At 36.7% G+C, this 15,166-nt stretch overlaps 1 long non-coding RNA gene across 1 annotated transcript; it reads left to right on the forward strand.

Moving 5' to 3' along the window:
* The first annotated feature begins 4,234 nt into the window (after window positions 1-4,234).
* On the forward strand, window positions 4,235-6,658 carry LOC114824128 (uncharacterized). The gene is made up of 4 exons (XR_011574741.1): window positions 4,235-4,536; window positions 4,713-4,850; window positions 5,470-5,527; window positions 6,440-6,658. It is a non-coding gene; the product is annotated as an uncharacterized lncRNA (long non-coding RNA).
* The last annotated feature ends 8,508 nt before the right edge of the window (window positions 6,659-15,166 follow it).

Raw genomic sequence — 15,166 nt, forward strand, 5'->3', positions numbered from 1 at the left:
GTAGGACTCACCCTCGGGTGTGTTATCTTAGTAATTGGAATTTTTTTTAAAGCTTCCGAACTGTGTAAATGGTTACGTCACTCTCACGTGACGGCCAGCACGCCCTCCTTCGGGACGGGGTGTGTCAGTTGGTATCAGAGCCTAGGTTGCAATTCTGGACATCTTGATAATTTCCTAGTGTCTTCTGTCAGAACTATACCACCTCGTAGCGAGCCACGTAGTTCGGATGAGCCTAATTTCCCTGATATAGTAGTTTGGGGGGAAACTATTGCCATTGTGATTCAGTCTATTATCTAAAGGGACCTTTTGAGACTGGTTATAAGTTAAATTTGAATCCCTTAGGGATATGAAGGACCTAAGGGAGCAGATTGATGGCTTAATCAATTGGGAAAAGGCGTTTCAGATTATGCAAGGTTAAGGGAATTTTCCTCCCGATAGGTAGGTCGAGATGATTACCTAGTTTTTGAGTGATGAATCTGCATTTTGATGGAGATAGGAATGTTATCCGACAATATCGGAAGGACAACTGTTTGGAAGTTGTTTAAAGAATTGTTTAAGAAAAGTTCATTCCCCCGGCATATTGTGATGGTAGTAAACAAGAAATTGCAAATGTGAGACGAGGAAAATGACGACGGATGAATATTATAGAAAGCTTACAGACTTGCCTTATTTCCATTCTGATGATGTTGTTAATTCGGTCGAGGTGTTATGTCGTTTTTGGCTGGATGATAAGAAGAAGTTGCGTTCTTTGGCGATCACTATCCATTGTACTTTTTACCAAGAGTTTACGGGATGCTGTTGGGCTTTGAAGACTTTGAGAATATGATCAGCGAGAGTAAAGAGGAATAAGAAAGGAATGAGAATCAGAATAAGACGATAAAGTTAAAGATTCGTCATATCAAAGACCTCGGAGGACTCAGAGCTTCAAAGGAAGTGAAATTAGAGCTAATTTTCCCAGCTTAAGTTTTACTGCCACTGGTCAGAGGCGAAGTGATAGATTTACTAGTGATCCCAGATTTCTGAGACAAGATGACTCTGGTAGAGGAAATGTATAATTGTGTCAAGCTAGATTGCTATGGGGAATCAGTTAATTTTTGTTGACCTGGATGACCAGAGGTTACTTTTGGGGGTAAGTAAAGTGGAGTGAGTTATGCCATTATTCCTGTTGAGAGAGCAAAGAAGATTGTTATCAAAAGGCTGCCAAGATATTGAGTTCATATGGTGCTAAATGATGTTGATCCTAATAGTATGGAAGATGTAAAGATGGTTAGACATTTTCTTGGTGTATTCCCAGATGCCTTACCTAGATTGCCGCCAGGCAGAGATGTGGGTTTTATTATTGAATTGTTTTTAGGTACAAATCCTATGTTAGAGATTGGTTCAGGTTGAGTTAAAAGTTCCATTCAACTTATTATATCACATTGGAAAAGCTCCGGGTTATTTGTGAGGAAGAAAATGGACATTAAGGCTAGGCATTGATATTATGTAATTGAATCGGGTAACGATTGAGAGCTGTTATCCATTGTTGTGTATTGATGATTATTTGATCAGCTCTGAGGCGCCTGGGTACTTTCTGAGATTGACTTGAGGTCTGAATGATATTAGTTGAAGATTAACAGTGGGGATGTTCATAAGACTGAATCCAGGACTCGTTATGGTCATTTCAAGTTGGGAGGCCATACGGAGTGACGAATGCACCTGCTACTTTTATGAGTTTGCTGAAGGAAGTATTCCAGTGATATCTGGACCGGGTTGTTATTGTTTGCCATTGACGAGATTGATAAGATTAGAGCAGTGCATGCTAGATATTTAAAGTTGGTGTTGCAAAGATTGAGGGAACGTTGATGTATGCTAAGTTTAGCAAATGCTAATGTTGGATAAATTAATTATATCTACTTAAGGTATTCAAATGGATTCTTAAAAGAGTAGCAACGATTGAGAATTTGGAACAATTGCGAACTGTGACTGAGGTTCAGAGTTTTCTCGGATTAGCAGGATATTATCGATAGTTCGTCCAAGATTTTAATTATTGCTTCGCCCTTGGCGAGATTGATGAGAAAAGAGGTTAAGTTTGAGTGGGATAAAAAAAAAAATTGTGAGTAGAGCTTCAGCAAGTAAAGTATTCCCTCACTCATGCATCTGTTTTCACACTCCCAGACGATAGTGGTAATTATGTGGTCTATAATAATACTTCTTTGAATGTACTTGGATGCGTGTTGATGCAACATGGTAGGATGATTGCCTATGCTTCAGGGCCATTGGGATCTCATAAGATGAATTACCCTAATTATAATTTGGAATTAGCAGCTATCATCTTTGCTTTGAGAATTTGGAGACATTGTCTTTATGGGAAGAAAAGTGCATGATTGTTACAAATCAAAAGAGTACCCAATATCTGTTTATTCAGAGGTATCTTAATCTTAGGCAACAAAGGTGGAATGAGTTGCTTAGTGATTATGATTGTGTGACGAGGGTGGTCAAGCTAATGTTGTGGCTGATGCATTTAGTAGGAAGACCCCAGTGAGAATTAATGCTTGGTACGCTTGCTATGTTCATCTTCTTGTGGATTTGAAATCTACTGGAGTAAAGTTGAGTATCAAAAATCGAGAAGAAGCCTTACTTGCTAATTTCTAAGTTGGACCCATTTGGTAGATCGTACTCGATACTCGAGCGTTTGACGAAGAAATTCAAGAATTTATTTAAAGCAAGGAATAACGGGAAAAAGAAGGACCTTAGAGTTAGAGAATCAGATGGCAAGCCTATGCAAAAGAACAAAGTGTTTATGCCTAATGGTGTGGAATTAAAGAAAGCAATTTTGACGATGTACATTATTCCACTTCTACAATGCATCCCAAAAGTACTAAGATTTATCATACCATTCGTTCATGTACTATTGACGGGTATGAAAAGAGGAATGGCGAAGTATGTTAGTAGGCGTATCATCAGTCATCAGGTTAAAGCAGAAAGAAATAAGTCTTTTGGAATAATGTAGTCATTTCCCATTCCACGGTGGAAATGGGAGAATATTACTATGGATTTCGTGGACAAGCTTCCTCGTATACAAAATAGTTAGGTTGGAATTTGAATAATAATTGATCGGCTGGTGACGTCAACGTATGTTACTTCAGTATGAGAACACCAACCTTTCCAGACAAGCGCAACATTTATTTGTTTGTTTTATGGAAAAAGAGATTTGGGATCTGTTAAACTTCTTGGGTATGTTGGTCCCTTCAGTTTGTTCCCTAGAGTAACGCCATAAGGCCGTGTAAAGCTATGTCTTGTGTTTCGAAATTGTTAGAATTGGGGACGGATAGTATTCAAGGCCCTGAGTTAGTGGATGAGACTATTCGGAATATTCAAGTAATTAAGTCTAACCTGGAAGTGGGCCAGGATCGGCTGAAGAGCTTAGCAGACAAACATGCCACTGACCGGATGTATATGTAGGTGATCGAATGATTTTGAAATTATCACCTTGGAAAAGTATGATTCGTTTTAAAAAAGAAAAACAAGTAAGTCCTAGATACGTCAGACCATCTGTGATCATTGAACGAGTCAGTGAAGTTACGTACGGGCTGAGTTGCCTCCAGAGCCGATGAAAGGGCATGATATGTTTTATGTTTCGATACTTCGACATTAAACCTCATATCCTTCACGAGTGATACCTTCTCAACCTTTGGAAGTCAATATGGATTTGACGTATGATGAGGAGCCAGTGCCTATCTTGTATTAGAAAGATGATGTACTGAGAAATAAGACTATGAGTTTGGTGAAAGTTTATGGAGGAATCTTTCAGTGGAAGAAGCTACTTAGAAATCAAAGAATCGAATGAGAGAGATGTGTTTCGGGCTGTTTCATGGATATTGATGGATTGTAAAGATTGTGTAAATTTCGAGGACGAAATTTCTGTAAGGTGGGTAGATTGTGACAGCCCGTCCCTAATTTTAAGAATTTTTAAAGTTTTAATAAAGGATTTTACAAAAATGCCCTTTGAGGCACGCACATCATTCGAGGTTAATCGTTGTGTCGGGCCATCTAAGATTTGTTTTCTTGACATATCCTCGTAGTACTCGTCGTTACGGACGCGTGGGCGCAGACGGTTCGTGATTTGGAGTTATATCGAAGAAGTTATTAACGTTTGAAATTTGGAATTTTAAGGAATTATAATTTTAGTAAAATATAGAAATTCTTTTATTAAAATTTGGATGGCCCAGATTAAAGGATTTTGAAATGGATGGCTGGGATGAGAAAAATGAAAGTTTTGTGTGGGTGTGTGCGTGGGAAGAACCAGAAAACAGAAAAGAGGAAGAGAGATTGGGCAAAAACTGCCCAATCGGAGAAGAAGGAGAGAGAGCGAATCAGAGGCAGAGAGGGGAAGAAACTGACCAATCGGAACAGGGAAAGGAGGAAGGGAGAGAGGGTGAGAAGCGGAGGAAAAGAGGAAATGGGTTGGGGAGAACCCGTGGGTCGTTTCGACCCGGCGGTGCCCACGCCCAAATTCGATGGATTTCGTCCAAATTTCCGACGAATTGAGTCAAGGTACCACTCCTAATCATCATCTAGGCCTTCCCTCTTTACGTTTCACCCCAAGAATCATTGAATTTCGTTGTGATTTCGCGAAGAACACCCCTACGGGTGCCGCGACCCTTTTGTTTAAATTCTCCAAATTTTGAAATGTTTTCTTTCAATTACTAACACCTTTAGCATTCCTTTAGGACCTAGAACAAAGCCCAAGAGGTAATTGAGGCGTTGGAACAAGTTTGAAGGTCGAATTGGAAACACCCAAATTCTAGGGTTCTTCACGGTTTTGGTGAAATTGAAGCACTTCCAGGCCAAATTGGCCTTGGTCTCAGGTATGAAAGTTGTTCTACTCATTGAGATCTTCAAATCTGCAAATTTTGGTAATTTTTGGAAATAGTTGAATTTTCCGGCGAGCCGGGGGCGGCCAACCGCCACCCGCGGCGGCCCGCGCGGCGGCGCGTGGCCAATGGCCCGCCAATGTCATTATTAGCTTGTGATTAAGGTTCTAGGTTCTGTTTTGATAATTGATGGACGTAAATTGAATAATTGAACCTAAGTTGGTTACGATTCGTGGTTAGATGAAAATGTGAATTGACGATCCGACCGTTGGATCGTCATCAAACTTTGATACGTTGTAATACGTAATATTTGAGGATTATAGGAACTTACGGATTGGGAATCCGATTTACAGATCTTCTGGAATTGAAGTTGTAAGTTCATAAAATAGAATGTTAACCGTCACTTAGTTTTGGAAATTGACGAAGATCCGACCGTTGGATGGTAATGAAATTTTAGGATGTTGTCCTAGAGGTATATTGTGGACCTCTGGAAGTTACGGATTTGAAATCTGAATTGCAGATCATCCGGATCGAACTACGTAGTGACGTGTCTTATATAAGTTATGTATTCTATCGACAGAATTTCTGAGGTTGGATTTGATTGTTGTTCTAGGCGCTAATCGTCATGACGCCTTGATGTACGGTGCTAGGGAGTTGTGGGCGAACTCCAGGTGAGTGGGCAGTTTTGTTTTCGTATTACCTATATACTATTGTTTTTCCCAGAAAAAATGCTTTTATGCGAAATTATGTTTTGAAAATGCCATGCATAGAATTATTTGGAAAATGTGAATTTCATATGAGTTATATGATTGATATATGATGCATACATGTTGCATGGTGCTGTGGAGGCACAGGTAAGTCAGGTGAGTTCGTTTATTCATTGAATTGTTGTTGTTGAGATGTTTGAGCTCATAATCTGCACCCTAGGTGTTAGTGCTTATATTATTCACCACACCGCACGCTCGCCTTGGATCCAAGTAGGTGGATGTCGTACAGACCATGTGAGGGTTCCGACATGCCAGTCGTACAGACCATTAGAGGGGTTCCGACTGGTGGGTGACCTTAGATATGCGCGCTGATGATATGATGAGAGAAGCACTAGAGCGTATTTTACACCTTTCATCGTATAGACTACCTTACGTAGTTCCGAGTGATGTGCAGAGTAGGGCCGTATAGGTCACTGTGGTGACTCCGGCTTAGTGAGATATTGAGCTATTGAATTAATCGTATAGGACCAACTGCAGGGTCTCCGATTGATTCCTTATTTCACCTGATTTATATTTTGATTTATGGCATGACATGTTTTTCTTGAAAAATGTTAAAGATTTGGGATTCAAGCTTTGAGATTTCATATGGTTATATATCTATATATATATATATATATATATATATATATATATATATTTCTGAAAAGTGTTAAAGGTTTGAGATTTGAGCTTTTTGCTTATATATATGTTATATATATGCTATTTTCTGGGAAAGTATACAGGTTTTACGGTGAGGGGTTATAAATGTTTTAAATGAAAAGTCTTCGAAAAACTTTGTTTTACTGACCCACTCAATTTTGTTTTGCGCCCCTCCAGGTTCAAGTTAGCAGAGCTTTGGTGGCCACGAGGAATCCAACGGTGTTCTGACAGAATTCACAAAAGTAGGACTCACCCTCGGGTGTGTTATCTTAGTAATTGGAATTTTTTTTAAAGCTTCCGAACTGTGTAAATGGTTACGTCACTCTCACGTGACGGCCAGCACGCCCTCCTTCGGGACGGGGTGTGTCAACGTGTCCATATTATATATAGGTAAATTATTGTACTCTTAAATATATATAAAAAAAATTTGTTGTTAAAGTAAAAATATATAAATTAAAGGAGATAAAAATTGCAGGTAAATTAATTTTAGGACAAATAAAAAGAAAAGAACCAACTATAGGTAAATTATTTACATATACAGTCTAGATATTTGATTCACATAAAAAATGTAGGTAAATCACGTGTGCATAATTTACCTACTATTATTGAAATTTACATACTTGCATAATTTACCTACTATTATATTAATTTACCTACTTGCATTATTTAGGAAAAATGCCAACAAAACATGAGAATATTATTTGCATATATCATAGGTAAATTGCAGTAAATTAATTTTAGGACAAAGAAAAAGAAAAGAACCAACTATAGGTAAATTGTTTAAATATACAGTCTAGATATTTGATTCACATAAAAAATGGGTAAATCACATGTGCATAATTTACCTACTATTATTGAAATTTACCTACTTGCATAATTTGTAACATCCCACATCGCCTAGGGGAGTGTATCCTATAAGCCTTATATGTATATTCCTATGTCTACCTAGCACGAGGCCTTTTGGGAGCTCACTGGCATCGGGTTCCATCCGAACTCCGAAGTTAAGCGAGTTCGCAGCAAGAGCAATCCTAAGATGAGTGACCCACTGGAAAGTTCTCATGTGAGTTCCCAGAAACAAAACCGTGAGGGCGTGATCGGGACCCAAAGCGAACAATATCGTGTTACGGCGAAGTCGAGCCCGGGATGTGGTGGGGGACCCCGGGCCGAGATGTGACAATTTGGTATCAGAGCCAATCCCTGGCCAGAAGTGTGCCAATGAGGACGTCGGGCCCCTAAGGGGGGTGGATTGTAATATCCCACATCGCCCAGGGGAGTGGATCCTGTAAGCCTTATATGTATATTCCCATCTCTACCAAGCACTTGGCCTTTTGAGAGCTTACTGGCTTCGAGTTCCATCGGAACTCCGAAGTTAAGTGAGTTCACAACGAGAGCAATCCTAGGATGAGTGACCCACTGGGAAGTTCTCGTGTGAGTTCCCAGAAACAAAACCGTGAGGGCGTGATCAAAGCCCAAAGCAGACAATATCATGCTATGGCGGAGTCGAGCCCAGGATGTGGTGGGGGCCCGGGCCGGGATGTGACATAATTTACCAACTATTATATTAATTTACCTACTTGCATAATTTAGGAAAAATGCCAACAAAACATGAGAATATTATTTGCATATATCATAGGTAAATTGCCAAAAGAAATATGAGAATATTTTGTTTATATACTGTAGGTAAATTACAGACTATAGGGCGATATTATTTATATAGGTAAAGTAGGGACGTTTAACTATTATATATAAGGAGAATAATTACACCGAATAATAATTTAGTCATTATTTAAAGTAATGCACTAGATTGTTGTAGAAATTAAAAATAAATAAATAGAAAAAACGTCAGGATGATTAATTAGATTTTAAGGCCCTTTCAAGTGTGGGTTGTGGCAAAAATTGTAAATAATTTGTATTAGTAGGTTACTTATATTCTTATGTGACAACTTATTTGACTTTTTGGTTTTTGTTGGATGTTTAATTATATGTGGGTTTATGTTTAGAAATCATGATTTTTCAGGACCAATATCTAATGAACCCTATAAATAACAAATCAAGAATATCTTGTTGTAAACTGCAATGAATACGAAATACTATGGCATCAGTGAAAAGCTGATATCCAAGTAGATAAATCACAAATCATAAATAAAATAGATGTGGTACGCTCATTTGATAATACATCCACATGAGCTCATGGAAAGACATTTTGACATGAGCAGGATAGGTGTATAAATTTATGCTCTAGTCTACATACACGTAAAGTTGACGCTCATCGCATCACATACTAGTCCTAGATGCCTAATGCAAACTAGTACACGCTGGTACATACAATGGATCTAATGTGAACATAACGGTGCATGTGATGAAACACGTGAAACTGGTCCTGGCCCCGAACAGTAATAAAGACACCTTGTAAGCATATGTAATGAGTGGATACATTATATGAAAACATGTCATGGATAATCTCTTAAATCACAAGTGTCGCAAAACATAGTATCGTATAAAGCATTGAAATTCTCAAAAGTAATGCACGGTAGTAAAAAAAAATTCATAATCTAAGTAAAAGCAAAGCATGATATAAAAGTATCACATAAAATCAATTTCGAAAACATATATAAATATAATTTAAAAGTAAAATCCCACTCACAGTTACGCCGAATGGTCATAGCCGTATTATCCTGCTTGCTTTCTGTAATCCTTGGGATGCCACTGCTAAGGTCAAATAACCCATACTTAGTAATTAAATTAGTCGAAAACTAAAAAGATTACTAAACAACCAGGCTCGAACTGTCATTTTGGCGTCCAAAAACCCATGTCCACTGCCGTGCGCCTCCATGGGTCGCTGCACATGCTGCCGTACGGCTCCATGACCCGCCACGCGCCTCCACGCGATCATGTTTAATCATGTATTATTTTTGTTTGGTTTATTCAATCTAATGGTCAAAAATAAAAATAAAAAAACTGAGAATTTAAAAAATATGTGTGAAAAGCAGTTGTCTTCTTTTAATGAGTCATCCAAACAGCGTTGGTATCTGACTTGTCTCAACTCAATGGCTAAGAACATTTTCAAGGGAGGTAGTGATTCGGTAGCAAAGTTAGAATTGCAATGCCACGTAGACAAACGCTATCTCCAACAGAGGTTGCAACCCACTTCACAGATTGAAGAATTATTAACTGACCCTGTATATTTACAACAATTTGCTACTTCTTCGACTTAGCAAATTAGGTCCCACAATATATTTATTCAAAATTATTGTTTAGTAAGGTGTTTGAAAATAAAATTTGATCCCATAAGATAAGATAAAGTTAAAATATAAATATTTTATAATGAAAGATAAAATTTGAATAGTTAATTGAAGAGTGAGTTGGAGTGATCAATTTTTAAAATAACATAAAATTATCAAATGAGTTAGCAAAGTACCCTTTTAAAGAAAAATATTTGCTGACCCCTTTGAGAATGCTCTAGGGTTCGTTGTTTTTAATTAAGTGTGGCTTTTTATCTCATGATAGGTTTTTTAATTGTTTTATGTATATCACAAATTATGGTAATATGTAGTACTTAATGCCAAAAACATGCATGAAATCTTAGGGCACAACCAATAAATTTTTCCAAATGAACGTGGATATCACATGTATTGGTTTTCACTATTAGATTTTTTAAAACTACGGTTTAGTGATATTCTTCTTCACTTGTAAGTGAGAGATCTTAGATTTAATTCTGACTAAAGGCGAATTTGAACTATATTATTATGGCTAGCCCAGTGTGAGGCTTAGTTCACTCCCCCACCCCCTTAGTGTAGATACTATCATTTGTTTAAAAATAAAATAAATAAATGTACAGATTGAAATAACAAATTAATTGACCATGAACAAGTGGCTATGTACTTGATAAAAATCAGCAATTGTGGTGCCAAATTAGTTTTTGATACAAACGAACATTCGGGAGGATGAAATTGAAGACATGACTTCAGAAGTTCATATGTATGGGTCAACAACATTCTGAACCGATTAAACTATAAACTTCATGCATGCGGGGTGTCATTTTTATGTACCTAAAACTAATTATTAATTAGTTATTCATTGTTGTCATCTAAAACTAATTATTAGTTAGATATTCATTGTGTCATGTTATGACATTGATCCACCTGAAACTAACTGTTTGTTAGATGTTAAATTAATTGTTGGAATGTTAGGACATTGATGCACCCAAAACTAACATTTGTTAGGTATTGACTGCTGACATGCTATGACATTGATGCACCCAAAACTAACTTTCAGGATCCATTTGGTTGTCTACTGCTACCTTCGCTTTGCCCTTTTGGACAAGGGAAGGGGAAGGGACAAGTCACAAGACTGGTCAAAGAAATAAATAAATGATGAATTGCGATTTGTGTACACTACAATTTGGATGAATATTTCTTTAGTGTTTTTAACTGTTCGGTTCATATCTTTTAAATTTTGAAAAGAAAAGGAAAAAAAATCGTGAAGTAATACCACTTTGTCCTATTTTAGTGTCAAAGAATCGTGGTGTTTTCACATTTCACTGGATTGAATCATATTTTATTTATAAAGATATCATATGAAAAAAGCTAAGCTCTAAGTCTCCATCTACTCGTCCAAAATACAAAAGCTATAAAGTCTACGATGCTCAACTGTTTAAATATTATAATTTAATATTTATATTTTTAAACAAAAACCTAGCACAGTAAAATGCGTCAAATAAAGGACCAAGAAAGTGTTCTGGAAATGATCACTCTCCAACCCTTGCGTTAAGCAAATTTTAAGGGACAAAAGAAAATTCTGAACACCACGTAGCTGCTTTGGAAGTGACAAACTAACGTGAAAGGAAAGTTTGAAATACGAATACCCATGCACCGGACAGCAGCTTAATTTATTCTATTGTGTGTTTTTATTTGGTCGAATATTCTATTCTTTTTATTAGTACTAATAAGTCACTTTTTGGATTCGATTTAGATTAACAGTTAAAAGGATTCTCAGTTTCAAGAACAACTCTAGCATGCTCTAGTATACATCACAACTATGATAATAGTGTTATTTACCAACAAATAACATTTTCATAATGGCCTAAAATCATTTTCAACTTTTTCTTTTGCCACCCATTAGGAATGTATATATCTCATCTATGCGAATAACATCAAGTTATTGTATAATTTTATAATTAAAATTGCTCAATTTCTTGATCTTCAATCCCTATAAAAAAAAATTATTCAATTCAGAAATCGTGTAGTCGTCCAAATGTATGAAACAAATAGACGGTGAGAGTAGGGCTGGGCACAGGCCGGGCCGGACTGGGTCCAACAAATTCTAATACAGGAACCGAACCTAACCCGATCTATTTGAAAAAGGTCGGTTCGGGCCGGATCCATGGATCCTCTTTTCTTTTTCTTTGTTTCTCTTCACTTTTTCTTTATAGCTCTCTCGAATCACGATCGTTCCAGTAGATGTCGGAAAGAAGAGAGCAGTCATGTAGGGTTGTGATAGATTAACAAATCCAAATTATAACAATCGAATTGAACAGCAAATTTGAAAATTACAGGAGTTGTTTTTTAAAACTAAGAATATATATATATATATATATATATATATATATTCAGTACAACAATTCTTATATATATATACACACACACATACATATACATATACTCTCACACACAATCGATTCAAATTCAATTTAATTCAACAGAAGTTTCAAACTCAGTCGATTCAAATTCAGTTCAATAAAAGATGTGAAATTGGAACATAACAGAGGTCAAGGTTCAAGAACCCAACAAAATCCCTAAATCTAGAAAACCCTAATTTAATTTTCAATCCTAAATCCCTAAAACGTAATACCTTAAAACTGAAGAGGACAATGAGCAGAGTCGTGCGCTGCAAATATGGGTCTGAGTCAAACGGAGGAGATGATTGGGAGCGTTCTCGACCACCTCACGCTCTACCACCTCCGACGCGAGATTGGGGTATCGCTTGAAATCAACGGGACCCGATTCCAGCGTCGGACTCGGCCTCGCTCATGCTCCGCCACGATCAGGTCAATAAGGAGTCTTCAGAGGTGACGTACGTCAACATCGACAGCATGAAGGTCACCGGTGGGGTTGAATTCGAGGTGTACAAGAACAATGACATGGTTTTGTCTTCTATGTGGGTCTCTAGAGTGGAAGGAGGATGTTTGGCTCAATGGAAATGCGGGGGGATTGAAGAACGATTCAAGAACGGGGTGGAGTTAGGAGGAGAGATCAAGCTCTGAGACTGAGTGAAATGAGAGGAGTCGGGACTCGGGAGGAGAGATCGAGAAGACTAGGATACTCTGTGTGTGTGTGTGTGTGTGTGTGATTTGAGTGTGTGTTTACTGGATACGGTTCGGGCTGGGGGCCTGTGTATTTAGAAAACTGGATCTGCCCCGCCCCTATGTTTACTTGGACCTGCCCCGCCCCGCTCCATACCCACCCCGAGCCGCCAATACCCCTACTCGCGGGCCCAGGATCCGTTTGCCCACCCCTAGGTGGGAGTATTAAGTAACATATTCATAATAAAGTGTCTATTTATTTATTTGATATATATGGATGTTTAAACTATCTCTTATTAGAATGGTTTTTTGTATGAATAATCTCAAATGGAGTTTAAGATATTGAACTGTTATAATTATGAAATTTATACGGTGAATATACGTTATTCGCAAATGGTGAGATATGTATCCCATTTTTAATAAAAAATTGATTTTGTCCGAACACGTAGCTAGGTGGTATGGAAATGACAAAACACAACGAAAAAGGAAAGTTTGAAATACGCGTGCAATCAATGTATAGCTTAATTTATGCGATTTAAAGTTAGGAATCCACTTATGTAATAGAGTTAATCCCCTAAGATATTGTCACCTCATAATTTTTGTAAAGTATTTTATAATGTTGACACGGAAATTAACATTAAAATGTGAGGTGGTAGGGAGTCCATAAAAAATCTTACTTTGAAAAAGTCTCATTAGCATTTCTCTTAAGAAAATATATGCATCCCCCATTCAGAGAATACATTTATCTTACCTGTTGTGGATATCGTATCTTCACTAGATAAATTTTATAATCAAAACCGTTTAACTTTTATTTATTTAAATATCATTGCAAAAAAATTCTTTCAAATACAATATCATTTAATCATCCAAATGTATGGAACAAATGGACGGTTTGAGTACCAAGTAAATTATTCACGATGAGCTGTTCATTTATTTAATACATTTGGATGACTAAACGATTTGTAATTCAAATGTTTTTTTTGTATTTTTTTTATTTTTGTTGAGGAATAATCTTCAAATGAAAATTAAGAAATTAAATGGTTCTGAATATGGAATATGTACTGTCAAGATACATTATTCGCAAAACAGTAAGATATGTGCATTCATCCCATTAGAGTTGAAAGTATTATTCTATGTTTAATAAAAATTTCGACATACTTCTGATAGAAGTAATTCCAACTAAAGTGTTAGCAAGTACTTTTTACAAAAGCACTCTTAAACATGCCTTAACGTACACGGCGGCCCTTAAACATATGGGTGAAGTGTGATTAAGGAAGGTGTATCTAATTGATACAGTAAAGAATTTTGAGGGAAGTTTAAATTCATGGATTTTGAGACAGTTTGTGAGATTTTAACGGACTGTCATAAATTTTTTAATGGCCGATTTAATAGACATTTTCACTAATTCAAATTTTCAATATTCGAAATAGTGGTGGATCATCATGTGTGATGTTGGTGGGGGATGGAGGCTGCAATGGTGGTGGCATGGTGGTGGAAAGGATGGTGGTGTAAGTGATGGTGGTGATGATCATGACAAGGTGGTGTTGCAGTTATAATTGTGGCGGCGGTTATGGTATAGTGGAGAGGGCGTTGGTAGTAGTGGTGATGGTTGTAAAGGTAGTGGTAGCAGAGGCAATGTAATGGGGTATCATGTGAATATTAAAAGAAAAATTTACCAAAATCTTTGGGAGAGGTGAAATTTTGGGTTAAAATACATTATAAAATTCCTCTTTGAAATCCTTTAGGATAAAAGGTTTTTCCTAATACTACTATACTTTTATAAAAACACAAATTTACTCCTTATTCCCTAAATTGTTGTAATAATTTTGAATCCTCTCCCCTCCTCTTAATAATAATAAATTTTTTAATAAAAAAAAAACTAGCATTTGACGAGTTTACCTCCACCATGGCATCCCGGTCCAATAATGCATTGTTATGTGGGGAAATTTTTACACACAACAATGCATTATTGGAGAGGGATGTCACGTGGCAGTGTACTCGTTCCATGTGAGTCTAACTTATACACCTGAATGTTTGTGGACATTTATAAACTCGTTTAAATTCTACTTGTATACACCTAAATTTACTTACATTCTCTTAAAATCTTGAATGAATAACTAAATTTTACTCTTTTTTTTTAAATACTTCAAACTAAATACACCCAAAAGCATTATGAAGCCAGATGTAGTGCATGTACGTTTACTATCTTCTTCTCTGTGGATGGTTCAAGATTGAATTAATTTCGTATTATAACCAAGATTATGTGGGGATTTAATTAAGTATATTCCTGCCTAAGTTTTGTTTTGTTTTATAATAATGGAAAAGAATGGATCAAGATTATGTTAGGTTCAACTTTTTTTTATAGAAAGGTACGCTATTCATTAAGATGTCGATAAAATACGTACAAAAGAATAGAATATAAAAAGAAGTGAACTTCTGAAGAAAAACAAAAAACCTTGCTGTGACTTTCAAACCAAAAATTAAGGAAAAAAAGAGGCCACCATTGTGTAGCCTAAAATAATCCCAAAAATTCTAGAGGTGACACGTGGACTTTTATTCAAAGAAGACGAGATTGCCCTCAATAAATGGGCACACTTCTCAAA

The sequence above is a fragment of the Malus domestica genome, chromosome 13, assembly GCF_042453785.1.
Source record: "Malus domestica chromosome 13, GDT2T_hap1".
Taxonomy (NCBI): domain Eukaryota; kingdom Viridiplantae; phylum Streptophyta; class Magnoliopsida; order Rosales; family Rosaceae; genus Malus; species Malus domestica.